The sequence below is a fragment of the Suncus etruscus genome, chromosome 5 (genome assembly GCF_024139225.1).
Source record: "Suncus etruscus isolate mSunEtr1 chromosome 5, mSunEtr1.pri.cur, whole genome shotgun sequence".
Taxonomy (NCBI): Eukaryota; Metazoa; Chordata; class Mammalia; order Eulipotyphla; family Soricidae; genus Suncus; species Suncus etruscus.
This window is the reverse complement of record NC_064852.1, coordinates 132,201,800-132,216,829: the sequence shown is the minus strand read 5'-3', so window position 1 is coordinate 132,216,829 and position 15,030 is coordinate 132,201,800. Positions and strand designations below refer to the sequence as shown.

The following is a 15,030-nucleotide window of genomic DNA, read 5'->3' as shown; positions in this document are numbered from 1 at the left end:
TTTAGTTATTACACATGTCAGCTAAAATGCACACTAACTTCTGGGAATCTTGAAGAAACAGTGCTTCTACACCCCACCCACTGCTTGATTGTAGAGTTCCCACAGTTTTTTTTTTCCCCTGATGTGGCTTAAATGTTTTGAAGTATGAAAAGTAGGAGTCATTTGTAATGAAAATCCAAAAGAATTGCCTCTGCATAGCTTTAAAGCAGTTGGATCACAGTTATTTTAATGGAGGATTACAAATTATACTTAAAAAAGTAAAATAATTTTCTTATCCCCTCCACCAAACTCGGATGGGGCCTCTTTTACAGTCTTTCCTCAGTCTCCTTCTGAGTTCCAGTGCCATCACTGTTCATCTGCCCTTTGGGGCCAGCCAAGTTTATGTTGGGGAGGGAGTAGGGAACCTCACGTATTAATCTCTTCCACTAAACCAAAAGGGGCTGTCTTTTTGGGTCTTTCCCACCCTTCCAGCGCCATTGCTGAACCTTTGTCAGGCCTGTATCTGGCCAAGAACAGGGAGGCTCCCCTCTTACTCCTCTTCACAAAGCTCAAATGGGGCCTCCTTTGCAGCCTTCCCTCAGCCTCCTTCTGGGCTTCAGTGCCATTACTGAAACACCATTCCTTCCTGTCAGTCTTCATTTTCCCAAACTGAGTGGATGCACTAAAAGTCATTTCAGTTTAAATCATATACTTCCTGGTAGATTGGATCTAGTACTTCTTTCTCTTAGAAAATATAAAGCTCAAGACCAGCTGAACAAATCAATAAACCAGTATGCAATATTTTTTTTATTATACTTAGACAACCTTGCTAGTTTAGAAAAATAACCTCTAAGAAGATATACCTTGAGCTACATTTTATACAAACAATTCAATAGATCACTTTCTTAAACACACTAATACTCCGGCACTCCAGACCACTAAATGAAAAGATCAGTGGGGAAGCTAGAGAAAACATCTATTGTGGGAAATATGGAGAGAAATCAGGGAAAACCTCGAAGTCTGTGGGTGCCCTTCCTGCAGGGACACCCCAGTTAAGATGTGGTTATTCTTTCTTGGAGGGAGACGCAAACACAAAGATACAAAGACAGACATGACGACAGACAGACAAAGACAGACATGGAGACAGACAAAAGTGGGGAAAGGATTTCAGCCAAGACTGAACCAATTCCAATTTATTGAAACTCAAGGCCCGGCTTATATGTTTTTCTTGTGGGCATAGTTCTGCTCCTACCTATAGAACAGGCATAACAAGATCCATTAGCAAATGAGATAATATGCAGATAATGAGATCTGTCTCTACTAGGTTAGGATAAACTGATAATGGAGCCTATCTCCGGCAGGTGGGGTATACAACTTAATCCTCGAGGCTACCTGTTTTGATTACGGCTCTCTCTCTCTCTCTCTCTCTCTCTCTCTCTCTCTCTCTCTCTCTCCTCTCTCTCTCTCCTCTCTCTCTCCTCTCTCTCCTCTCTCTCTCTCTCCTCTCTCTCTCTTCTCTCTCTTCTCTCTCTCTCTCTCTCTTCTCTCTCTCTCTCTTCTCTCTCTCTCTCTCTTCTCTCTCTCTCTCTCTCTCTCTCTCTCTCTCTCTCTCTCTCTCTCTCTCTCTTTTTGGTTTTTGGGCCACACCCGGCGGTGCTCAGGGGTTACTCCTGGCTGTCTGCTCAGAAATAGCTCCTGGCAGGCACGGGGGACCATATGGGACACCGGGATTCGAACCAACCACCTTTGGTCCTGGATCGGCTGCTTGCAAGGCAAACGCTGCTGTGCTATCTCTCTGGGCCCTGATTATGGCTCTCTTTTTGGTGCCCTTAAGTAATTTCTCAAGACTGCCTGCAGGTGGGATATAAGGTGACCTTAAATGTTTTACATTTAATTCCTGAGGTTACCTGCTTTGAGCAAAGTCACAAGGTCCTAAGTATTCTGCCTGTTCTAAGGGGCTCCCTACACAAGTCCACCCAAACTCCTGAACCTTATAGATGAGGACCTTAAATCAACATTTAGTGGCGTACCAATGGAAATCAAGAAGTTACTAGCCTGCTAAATTAAGAAATCTATAGATGAACAATACAACCAACTAAAAAACTATTTCAGAAGATGAGAGAATCCATACAAATGGAACTGAAGGAACTTAAAATACATGCTAGTAGCCTTATATAATAGTAGAATTACACAGGTGGAAAATCGTATAGATGAACTTGAAAACAAATTACAAGCCACCAGTTATAAAGAAGTCTAAAAAGAAAAAAGAGACAAAACTCTGGAAGAAAATGTAAGGTACTTAATGAACAAAAACAAGAGAAATTATCTCTGAATTACAGGAATTCTAGGGGGAAGAAATTCTAGAGGGGAAGAAAATGGGAAAGGGGAAGAACAAGTAGTGAGGGAGATATTAGCAGAGAACTTACCTACTCTTGGGAAACAGGTTTCTCTACAAATACAAGAGGCAAAAAGAGTTCCAAACAAAATAGACCCTAACAGAATAACACCAAGACATTTAGTAATCCAAGTGGGATAAAACAGAGATTGACTATTTAAAGCAATATGGGAGAAAAAAAATCCTTCAAGTAAGAAAAACAAAAACAAAAACAAAAAACAACGTAAGAATCAAAGTAGATCTTCCATTCGAAACAATTCAGGCATATAAAGTGTGAAATGACATATTCAAACTACTTAATGAAAGAAAATTTCAACCTAGTTCTACTACCCAGTGAAACTCTTATTTACATGGGAGAGAGGGTTAAAAAAATTCTCAGACCAAAAAAAAAAAAAAATAACTCACAATATTTGTGCTAACAAAATGGATCCAAAATGAACTACTCAAAGAACAATTACACAAACTAAACTCCCAATTGTAAGAACAACAACAACAACAACAACAACCCTACATAATATAATGGCACAACAGCCCTTTCTGTCAATAGTTTCCTTAAATGTCAATGGATTATACTCTCCCGTCAAGAACAGATACAGCTATTTAAATTGAGCAGATGTCCAAATCAACTGCTCTTGATAGATGTCTATAATTATGTTCTAATGCTTTTATTCTCAGAAACTGATGCTGAATATGATTGGAATCCAGGGACTCCCACTACAGGGCTTACTATAAGAAGTTTTAATGTCTTAATTTTATTATGTTTATAATAACACCTTGATCTTTTCCCACAGTGGTACTTGGAGAGATAGGTTTGTCACCCCTGTTTCACATTTCAATGCTATACAATTTTAGACTTAGAAGACAGTGCTCACCAAATAATGTCATGTCAAAAATTCTGCTCTATGCATTTTCTACTTGATTATGCCTGCTAATATAATATTTTTTTAAAAAAATAATACCTTTATTTAAACACTGATTACAAACATGGTTGTAGTTGGGTTCAGTCATAAAAAGAACTCCCTCCCCCCTTCACCAGTGCAACCTTCCCATCACCAATGCCACCATCTCCTCCCTCCATCATCCCCACCTGTATTCAAGACAGGTTTTCTACATCCCTCACTCACTGACATTGTTATGATAGTTCTCAGTGTAGTTATTTCTCCAACTGCACTTACCACTCTTTGTGGTTTCATATCTTGAGTCGGTCCTTCCAGCCCTCATCCCTGGGAATTATTTCAATGTCTTTTATTTTTCTTAAAATAAGACTATTGTATCTCTCTCTCTGACTTATTTAACTCAGCATAATAGATTCCATGTACATCATGTATAGGAAAATTTCATAACTTCATCTCTCCTGACGACTGCATAATATTCCACTGTGTATATGTACCAAAGTTTCTTTAGCCATTAATTTGTACCACGGTTTCTTTAGACATTCATTTGTTGAAGGGCATCTTAGTTTTTCCCAGAGTCTGGCTATTGTAAATAGAGTTGCAATAAATATAGATGTGAGGAAGGCATTTTTGTTTTCAGTTTTTGAATCCCTAGGGTTTATCCCTAGGAGTGGTATAGCTGGATCAAATGAGAGCTCAATTTCTTTTTTTCTTTTTTTTTTGGGGGGGGAGGGAGCTCAATTTAAAGTTTTTTTTGAGGAATCTCCATATTGTTTTCCATAAGGGCTGGACTAGACAGCATTCCCACCAGCAGTCAATGAGAGTTCCTTTCTCCCCACCTCCCCGTCAGCACTGAAATTTCTCTAGGAAAATGCTTTTAAATAACATTTTAATTTTAGAATAAAAATAAAAATATGTTTCAATGGCAGACAGCCTTTGTTTAGTGTTCCTTTATTTTTTTTTTCCCATTGTTAACATCTTATTTATTGATAGATCTGGAGAGGAAATTAGTCAGAGGAGAGAGACGTACAAAATAATCCTGCCTATATGTAGAATATAAAAATCCATAGTAAGGGAGCAACAAACTGCCAAAGGTCATAGAATTCAAGCCAAAGGTCATGATCTGCTCTGCAGAAAAATTGAGATGTGGGGAGAGAGTAATGGAGTTGGTGCTTCCAGCTAGGGGAAGATGAGGGCAGGCTCCCAAAAAAAATGGTGGAGGGAGAAAAACGGCATTATATGGGGGCTCATGCTGAAATATGCATAAAGCCCTTTGCCATTGATAGTAGTGTAAAATTATAAAGCCAAAGTAACTAAAAATATTTCATAAAAAACAAATTCTGGAAAATCAGTCAATTAAACTACATAGATAACTTGCTCTTATAGATTTAAGTTAAATTGAATGCTATGCGTTAGAGTTATATACTGGAGCACATGCTCTGCATACAAGATCCTGGTTTGATCTCTGGCACCACATGGTTTACCAAAACACAACTGGGGATCACCCCAGAACACTGAGCTGGGAGTAGCCACATAGGACCATACAGTATATTCCAAGTACTGAGAAAAATTATGCTTAAAATTAACTTGCTTTATTAATTGTAAACTTATGTTTAATGTTTAAAAGTTATAATGTAAGGTTTTGGAGACTGGAGCCATAGTACAGTGGGTAGGGTACATGTTTTGCACACGTTGATCTGAGTTCAATCCCTGGCACTCCATACAGTCCTTGAAATCCACCAGGAGTGATTTCTGAGTGTAGAGCTAAAAGTAACCCCGGAGCACTGCTGGCTGTGACCCATACCCCAAAAGTTATAATTTAAAATGTTTAGATCTGGGCTGGAGTGGTAGCACAGTGGTAGAGCGTTTGCCTTGGATGCGACTGACCCAGTACAGACACGGATTTGGTCTCCTGAGCCAGGAGCGATTTCTTTCTTTTTTTCGGGGGGGGTGGGGGCACACTCAGCGGCGCTCGAGGGTTACTACTGGCTCTGAGTTCAGAAATCTCTTCTGGTAAGCTTGGGGGACCATATGGGATGCCGTGAATTGAACCCAGTTTTGTCCTGGGTCTGCCACGTGCAAGGCTTTCTCGTCAGCCATAAGATTTCTGAGTGCAGGAATAACCCCTGAGCATTGCCAGCTGTGCCTCCCCCCCAAAAAAATTAAAAAAAAGTTTAGATCTATTCATCTATTAATATTTAAATGACATGTTCAGTATTTGCTTTTCTCATTAAGAAACTAAGTGTACATAGATCTTTATTTTCCTCATTAAGGAACTAAATGCTTATAGATCTGGTTCAAACAGTTGCTATTTATAAAATTCAAAGATAATATAAAATATGAAATAAATTTAAGCAAATAGTTTCATCTTCAAAAATCATATTCAACTTTAATATAATAAAGTAGAAAATTCCCAACTGTGTATTCTTTAATTAATTCTAGGGATATGAATTACTGTTAAAGTAAATCAAACTCACAAACTACAGCAAAACTTTGACATTATTTTAGACTATGGCCTTAAATAAGTTAATATGGAAACAAATGACTATAGATTAATAAATTGTGGGGGGGTTTCCCAGCAGTATGTAGGGCTTATTACTGGCTCTGTGTTCTGGAATTATTACTGGGAGGGCTTGAGGGACCATTTGGGTTGCCAAGGATCAAACTCTGGTCAGTTTCATGTAAAGCAAGTGCTCTACCCAATGTCCTATCACTATAGTTCTCTCCTCCCACCATGACTATAGCTTTAAATATTTTATCTAAACTCTCTGGAAAAATATAGCCTGTTATTTTCTTTCCCTACTAATTTTTCAATTAAGAGTAAATGGTGAGAGAAATTCAGAACCACGGTAGGTGTTTAGACAACATCAAAATATTAAAAAACATTTAGAGATCAGCATGATGAGAGGGTAACACATTTTTATGTTTATATATATTCATTATATGTAATCATTATAATTCATTGCAGCCATTCAATAAATATTTCTAGCAGACTAATGATTGAACTGGTAACAAATTCCAAGAATCCTTGAAAATTAGATTATAAATGAACTCTAACTTCTGTCAAAGGGAAACTGGCTTTGAAGTGCATACTTGGCATAATCCCTGCTGAAAGTATCATTTTTCATTTTTAATAAAGAGAATATCTAATAAAAATTTTATAGCTGCCCTTCTTATAACTTATTGTTTCAATGATCAAGTTGGTTGACCAGTAAAAGCAGATTTACAATTTTGAAAATTGATAAAAATCTTAAGCAATTTATCTACTTGTTCTGCTACTAAAACTGCTACCACAAAGATATACATTCTGTATTTAGGACTTTTTGTTAACTTTCTCCTCACACAAAAAGTGTAACTGTTAATCATAGCTTTACTAAGTTGGGCAATGAGTGCACTTCACTTGTATTTCTTTCCACTTCCTAAGGCTCTGTTCTTTCTTTTACAGTTTCTTATCAAAGTCAACAGACATCCTCCATCTGTCTTACAACTGTTCGCAGAGTTTTGAAGTTTAGGAGGAGCTTCATATGAGGTTATCTCTCTTTGCTTTTTGCTGTCTGAAGTCAAGTAATTTGACTGTAAGAAACACTAAAAACAAATATATTTTCTCATGCCTTTAGTTTCTCTTCCTTTTCTAAACAAGAGTTGCATTGTATAGTGTGTCTGTGGAATTTTACAGTTTCCTATAGAGAAAGACATGCTGAATGGACCCTCACAGTGATTCAGTTTTGGGCCCTTTAAAATAAACGTGTTTGTGTCTGGAGGCAGTGCGTTTTAAAGTGAAATAGCTTGTCAGACTATTTTTGTAGATTTTTCAAATGTATAGATATCATCCATTTATAATATTGATTTGTCTGTTTTTCACCTAGGGGTGAAAACAATTGGGAATTTTGCAGAGTTTGAAGGATTTCTTGAGTTCTCATTTTGTATGGGATTACTCTGAGCTGGTCAATATCCATATTCTTCTAAATATTTTTTGTTTGTTTTTGGCCACACCCTGTGACGTTCAGGGATTACTATGCACACAGAAATTACTCCTGGCTTGGGGGACCATATGAGACTCCACGAATCGAACCCAGGTCCATCCTGGATCAGCCACATGCAAGGCAAGTGCCATACCACTGTGCTATCGCTTCAGCCCCAATTCTCTTAAAATCAAATAAATCTATTTGTTAAGTTACTTGATCCTACAAATTATATGAAAAAATACCCAAGAAACTCAAGTTCCTTTAGAAATGTACTTCTTCGTTTCCATTTAGTTTTCTGGCATATTTTAGTGCAGACAGCCTCTCTAATCTGCACTTCTACAGGCATCTGTGACTGGTATCAGAAAGGATAAAAGCAGTGAATCAGGATTGGGTGCCAGTCTCTGATTCTGCTTTTGCTTTCTCACCTGCTCACCATGCACACCTAGACACATTCATCTTCTATTATCATCTTCAGTCAATCAGTCATGAATACAAATTCTCCTGTTGAAAATATCTGTTTTTTTTTTTAGCACACAGCAGTGCCTATTTTCAGATATGAATTTGTCTGAAACATTTGTCAATGATAATAAAAATGTTAGTCATAAACAGAATAGGTCTGTCTTGAAGGATATGCTGGCAAGCTACCAAAATCTGTTGGCCCTTGGAGGAAAGGTTAGCACTAGAATAGGTGAAATAGCAGCATATTGTAAGCAGAACCTCTTAGCTCTACAGGACTGACACAGATCCTTGACTTAGGTACCTTAAAAGGAAAAAATGCAGTGGCCATTTTAAGCAAAACAAAAGAATTCATAAGAAAGATGCCTATGAATGAGGTCCAAATTTCCCTCCTAGCATCCACCTCCCACTACAAATTTATAAAGACCTGTTTTAATAGCTTGCTCAAATAGGTATTGTCCCAGTTACATTGGCTTATTAGTTTTTGTTTTTTTTAGGGAATAAATGCTTTAAAATTCATTATATTGTGAAGAAAAAAATCAGTTTACAAAGATATCACAGAGTAATAAAATATTCTGTACAATAAAAGATATTTTGAACATTTTACAAATAATTTCATAACTATACCATACTTAACACTACATAATAGAATAGTACTTGAGAACTTTAAGAACTCATTCTCTTCAGGGCCTTAACATTCATGTAATTATTCAGAATATAAAAATACCTAGAACAGCTAAAATATAGGGTATTGCATTCTGTAGGAATCTGGATTCATCAGAATTAACAATATTTTAAAATGTATTCTTTCAAAACAAGTCATCTCAGGGATGGAAAAAATAGTACAACAGGTAGGGATTTGCCTTGAATGTAGCCACCCATATAATCTCTAAAGCACCACCAGCAGTAGTTCCTAAGTGCATAGTCAGGAATAAGCACTGAGCAACATAGACTTATTTTTAACACATTTTATTTTGTTTTGGTTTTGGGACACACCCAGTGCTGCTCAGGGGTTACTCCTGGCTCTGCACTTAGAAATTACTTCTGATAGGCTATGGGAACCATAAGGGAAGCCAGGGTTTGAATATTGGTTGGCTCATGCAAGGCAAATGTCCTACCTGCTGTGCTATCAGCTCTGGCCCTTGTAACAAATTTTGATGCTATATCTAGATCTACAAAAAATTTTGTTCAGATGCTCACTATGGCAGCATATATACTAAAATTGGAACAATACAGAGAAGATTAGCATAGCCCCTGCGCAAGGATGACACACAAATTCGTGAGGCGTTCATATTTTTAAAGAATTACGACAAAAAATTTTTGTTCAAAAGAAGAATTTTTAGTCTCCACATGTTCACCCAGTTTTTTCCTGTGTTTTTTTTTTTGGGGGGGGGGGCACACCCGTTTGATGCTTAGGGGTTACTCCTCGGGGCTAAGTGGCTCAGAATTCGCCCTCTGGCTCTGGGGGGATCATATGGGACCCCGGGGGACCTAACCGCGGTTGCGATCTTTCCTTGGCTAGTGCTTGCAAGGCAGACACCTTACCTCTAGCGGCACCTTCCTGGCCCCCTGTGTTTTTTTTTATTTCATATTTTTTGTTTCATGTTATTCTGATCATGAAAAGATGTCAATTAGAAATTTATTCTGTGTATATTTAGTTATTTTTTTGATGCTTCAATATATGACACAACTGAGAATATTTCATGTGTACTTAAGAATGTATACTCTCTTTCTGGAGGGGGATAGATGGTTATATGTGTGTGTGTTTGTTTTCTTAATATCTACTTAAGGCCTCTATTTCCATGTTAACTTTCTGTATGGGTATGAGCGATGTGTTGAGGTATGAAGTATGCTACTAATAGTTTTACTGTGTTTTGGTTCAGGTCTAAATTTTGATTTATGTTATAAGGTACACTTGTCATTGCATAAATATTAACAATAGTTTGTTCCATTGGATTATTACTTTGGTGATTACATAGTACATATCATTGTATCATTATATTTTATAGCTGCAAATTTACTTAATGAAATAGGAAGTTAGCTTAATATTGGCTTTTATATAGGCTTGATATATTTGACTCTAGATTTTTGTTGTAATCTCATTTGTTTTTATATTTGATATATATATATATATATAGTAGGTATAATAAAGATAGACTCTGATTTTTAAAAATCCAGTATTTTTCATCTATCTTTTGATTTGTAAGTTTACAGTGCCAGGGGTCTCAAACCCGTGGCCTGCAAGTTTTTGCGGCCCTCTGTACAACATTTTGTGGCCCGAGGCAGGCCTTCAAATATCGCAGTATTCGTTATAATTTGCTTACCGAATAAAAATCGCATATTTGAAGGCCGCCCTTTACACCATCTAAATTCAAGGTGTTGTTGTTCAATGAGGTTTAGTTGCACAATTTATTTTTGTATTCTGGTTTTAATGTTTCTGATTTTTTTTTTAAGAATTACTGTCTCTAGTTTTATCTGACTTGTTTTCCTTGGCTTTTGTCTCAACTTCAATTTTTCTTTAAGCATCTTCCTCCAGATGTTTGTCTTATGATTATTATGAGGATAACATCAGACTTTTTTGTATCTGATAGTCTTTTATTATGTGTGTTGACAGACATCTTTAAAGTAGAATTTTTCCTATTCTTGCTTTTTAATGTTTTGTTGTTAACTTATTTTATGAATATTTTATGAATATTTTTTTCATTTATTACCATGCTAAATGTTTTTATGTTCTTTCTTTTTTATTATAATAAATTTTTGATTATTATATCAGGGTTTTTTTTTCTGAGAAAAATCTTTATCTTTCCATCCTATTTCAGTGTTAGTTATGTAGGATAGAAACTTGGCTGTAAGTTTCTATCTTTTAGGTGCTATAGGCCACTCCACTTATTTCATGCTTCTCTCCAGCTCCTGATATAGGCATCCTTAAACTTTCTTTTTAATGGTATGCTAGTTCTCAAAAGTCTTCTTTCTTATTTAAACTTTCATCTCTCTCTTATTTAATTTATTACTAGAATTTTATCTGGTTTTGCTTATCAAATATACTTATTATGATTTCCTTAGCTTTTAAAATTTTTACTATATTTTTATTTCTTCTTTTTTATTTTAATCAAAATGGACTACAAATCTTTCACAGTAATATTTTAGATACATAGTGATATTGAATCAGGGACGTTCCCACCACCAATACTGTCCTCCCTCCACCCCTGTTCCCATACCCCCCTCTTTAACTCCCCAGGCTGCTAGTATAAGTGGTCCTCTCTGTGTCTAGTATGTTGTAAATTAGATATCGTTTCTGTTGTCTTTGGCTTTGGATTTGGCGTTTAAGTTTGGTCTTTTTTAAAATTTCTACTTAATGTTCATATGACTGTTTGGTCTTGGTACCCTCCATTGGTACCTTCTATTTGTGAGGCAGAACAAGAAGGTTCAAGTTGTGTGGTTTTGTTTGAAGGAAATAAAAAAAATAAATGGGGCAAAAATCAAACAAGCAAAAATGGGAGGAGTCCTTCTAGAAGCTATACCTATCAATTTAAGAGAAGAAATGGAAAAGGAAAAATAACAATAACAATACAAAAAATAAAAGAAAAAAATCAAGCAAAAAACTCAACAAAATTTTGTTTTTATATTTATTATCTTTACTTTGAATTTTATTTTTGTTTTCTTTTTTGGGCCACACTCATTGATGCTCAGGGGTTACTCTTGGCTTTGTGCTCAGAAATCGCTCCTGGCTTGGGGAACCATATGGGACACTGGGGGATCGAACCATGGTCCGTCCTAGGCCAGCACTTTCAAGGCAGACACCTTACCTCTAGCACCACTGCTCTGGCCCCTGCTTTGAATTTTTTTTTTTTTATAGCTTCAGTCTCTGGTAATTAAATTCTGCTTCTCTATATTTGTTGTTTTGTTGATGTTTTCTTCAGCACTAGTGTCATTTTATATCATTCATTGATCATATAACATTTCAAATGTATCTTATATAAGAATTCCTTTTTTTAAATTTAGATTACACCCAAAGATACTTAGGGCTTACTCCTGGCTCTATATTTAAGGATCACTCTTGGCAGTTTTGAGGGACCTTATGATACGCTGGGGATTGAACCTGAGTCAATGACGTGTAAGGCAAGCACCTTGCCAACTGTACAATCACTTCAACTCTAGAATCCCTATTTATATATTATGAAGATTCTATTAGAAACTTTATGCTTATCATAAACAGCCTTTTTGGAGGCATATGAATTATTTTTTGAGTAAAAGGTGCAAAAGTTTTAATTTGGATATCTGTTTTGCTTTTCAGAAACTTGGGTGTATGCAGGGACATTGATCTGTTTTGGGTTTCCCACAGGCCCAGACTGTGTTTAAATAAAGATATTAATTAAGAAAAAATTCCACCTCTGGCCCTAAGTCTACAACTTTAGTACTCACTGAATATAAATAAAAATTAAGTCTCTTACTTCCTCTCTCTTGATAATTTGATCTCTGTGAGAGCTCAATGTTTATGGCTTCAGATCTCTCCTTTTATTCCCAGCCAAGATAACTGGTGAATGACATTGAATACAGATTTCCCTGGATTTATAAATAGAGTAGGGCTCAGACTTGAAACACTGAAAACTACTACAATATCTGGATTTCACTATTTGACCAAAGCACCCAGTCACATGAATCCTAAGGATACTCCCTAGAGACCCGAGACTCTTATGTCTTTGAAGTTTTAGAAGCAATTTAGCTTTGAAAGCCCCAGGGAGTAGTTTGTGTCTTCCACACTGCCCCTGCTATACTAACAGGGACTTCACATTTGGCCCCAATGCTCAGTTTCAAGTTCCCATGTTGATCTTTTTTTCTTCTATGAATGAACTCCCTGGTTCTTGAAGACTTGTGTGTGCCCATCATCCTTGCCTGTTTCCTACCTGACTGTAATGGTAATAGTAGCAGTGATTTATCAATGTCCCTAATGATAAAACAGTTCACTGTAGTCTGAAGCTATTGTGTCCTTGTGCAAGGTGGAACTCCCCTAGTTAGCCATAGGCAAGGGAATAATATTTGGCTTGTCATGTTATGAGGACTAAAATAGCGATACAGGAAATAATATTTGATCACTTTAATACCTAATTATCTGCGATTGGCCCTTCCTAATATGTTTTGCTTGCCATCAATATTGACCAATAATGCCTATATTTTAGGCTAATTCATTCCTTCATGCTGGAGGTTCCTTTTAGCAAGGGATCAAACTGTTATTTTCTGTTGGATTTGTCAGGTAATTATTAATTCTTAAAAGTGTATTGTCTCTACCATTCCAGTGAAAGCCTCAGTAGTGCAGCTGATAAATATACATTATCCACACATCCATAGTTACTATTGAAGATAAACATTACAGAATTTATGTAGCAAGTATAGAATAGAATATACTAAATATTCTGATGGTGTCAGGAAAAGAGAAAATTAAAATTCATCAATAGTGAGATGTAATATTTTAGGTTACTGAGTATCATAACTCAACAGGAAAGGTTTTAACCTGAAAAAAATTAGAGTTATAGGCAGAAACATTAATTAAAACTTACACCCACCTTAAATATATCATTCATTCCCATACAGAAAATCTCAAATACTCCAGCTAAATGAGATATTTATATGAAAGACAAGTACTTGATTCTTGGCATTTTGGATATTGTGAAGACTGATGACATGTTATTTAATGTTATGGACAAACAGTAAGATGAATTAAAGAGTAGAATTCAGTGGTTAGAGTAAAGGTATGTGGGAGAATGAAAATACAATGAGAGGCATCATTTCTTACAACTTTAAACAATTCTAAAAAAAAATAGTCATTAAGACAGTGTTACATTAGAATAAGGACAGACCCTTATATCAAGAGACTAGAACAGAAAATCCAGAGATAGACTCAAAGTTATACTATCAGTTAATCTTCATTAAGGGAGTAAAAAATACAGAGCAAGATAAACATCTTCAGCAGCTGTTGTTAGGAAAGCTGATTGGCTACATACAAAAATAATGAGTTAATATATCTTTTTTTCATGTGTCTTTTTAATACCATGCACAAAAGTCAAATCAGAATGGATTAAAGATTTTGATATCAGACTGGAATTCACTACATACAATAGAGAAAAATACTGGCAGAATTCTCCATAATATTGAGTATAGAGGCATCTTTAAGAATGAAATGCCACTGAACAAACAAGTGGAATCAACGATGTAAATAGAATTTATATTAAATTGAGAAGACTTAGTAACTCAAAAGAAATGATGACCAGAATACAGAGCTGTCACTCTGTATTTCTTTTGAGTTACTAAGTGACAGCTCTGTATTCTGTATGGGAAAAACTATTTGTCCACCTTTCATCTGATAAAGGGTTAATATCCAAAATATTAAAGCATTGGTAGTATTCTACAAAAAAAAAATCTAACCCATCAAAAATGGAGAGCAGACATGAGCAGAAACTTCCTAAAAGAAATATAAATGACCAAAAGGCATAACAAATATGTTCTATGTCACTATTCATCAGGGAAATGCAATTCAAAACAATAACCTTAACCTTAACCCTAACAATAATTCTCATCCTAACCCTAACCTCTCACCCTCATCCTAACCCTAACCCTAATCCTAACCTAAACCTTAACCCTTACCATAACCCCTCACTCACCCTAGCCCTAAACCCTAACCCTCACCCAAACCTTAACCCTAACCATCCCACACCATAGACCCTGGCACAAAAAGAACAAAAACTTTTAGTGACTAAAACCCAACTACAGTCATGTTTGTAATCACGGTGTTTAAATAAAGATATTAAAAAAAAAAAACGACCAGTGAGAGGATGTGGGGAAAAGGGACTCCCCTTCACTGTTGGTGGGAATGTTGACTGTCTCTTTGGAAGTTAATATGCTCATTTCTCAAAAAAAGTAGTAATATGGCCCAACAATCCTGCTCTTCGGAACATATGCCAAAGGTCCAAAAACAAAACTGAAAAGATAGCTGCATTCCTAAGTTCATTGCAGCAGAATTTATGATAAACAAAATATAAAAACAACCCAAGTACAGGTGACTGGAAAAAGAAGCCACGGTACATACATGCAATAGAATATTGGCAGTAAGAAAAGAAATAATCATGCATTTTGCTGTTATGTAAATGGATCTGAAGAGTATTATGTTGATTGAATTTAGACCGAGATGGACAGACACAGAATGAGCTATCTCATATGTGAGGTATAAAAAAATTTTAAAGAGAATAATAAAGCAAATAATAAAATAAATAAATAAAGCAAAGGCAATAGAAATAAGAAACAGGAGAACTGTTCTTCAGTATGAAGCTTGCCACTGGGATGGTAGTGA

General features: G+C 36.0%; 1 non-coding gene across 1 annotated transcript; it reads left to right on the top strand.

Annotated features, from left to right (window-relative positions):
- Positions 1-8,880: 8,880 nt before the first annotated feature.
- On the top strand, positions 8,881-8,987 carry LOC126010534 (U6 spliceosomal RNA). Its single transcript, XR_007496558.1, has one exon. It is a non-coding gene; the product is annotated as a U6 spliceosomal RNA (small nuclear RNA).
- The last annotated feature ends 6,043 nt before the right edge of the window (positions 8,988-15,030 follow it).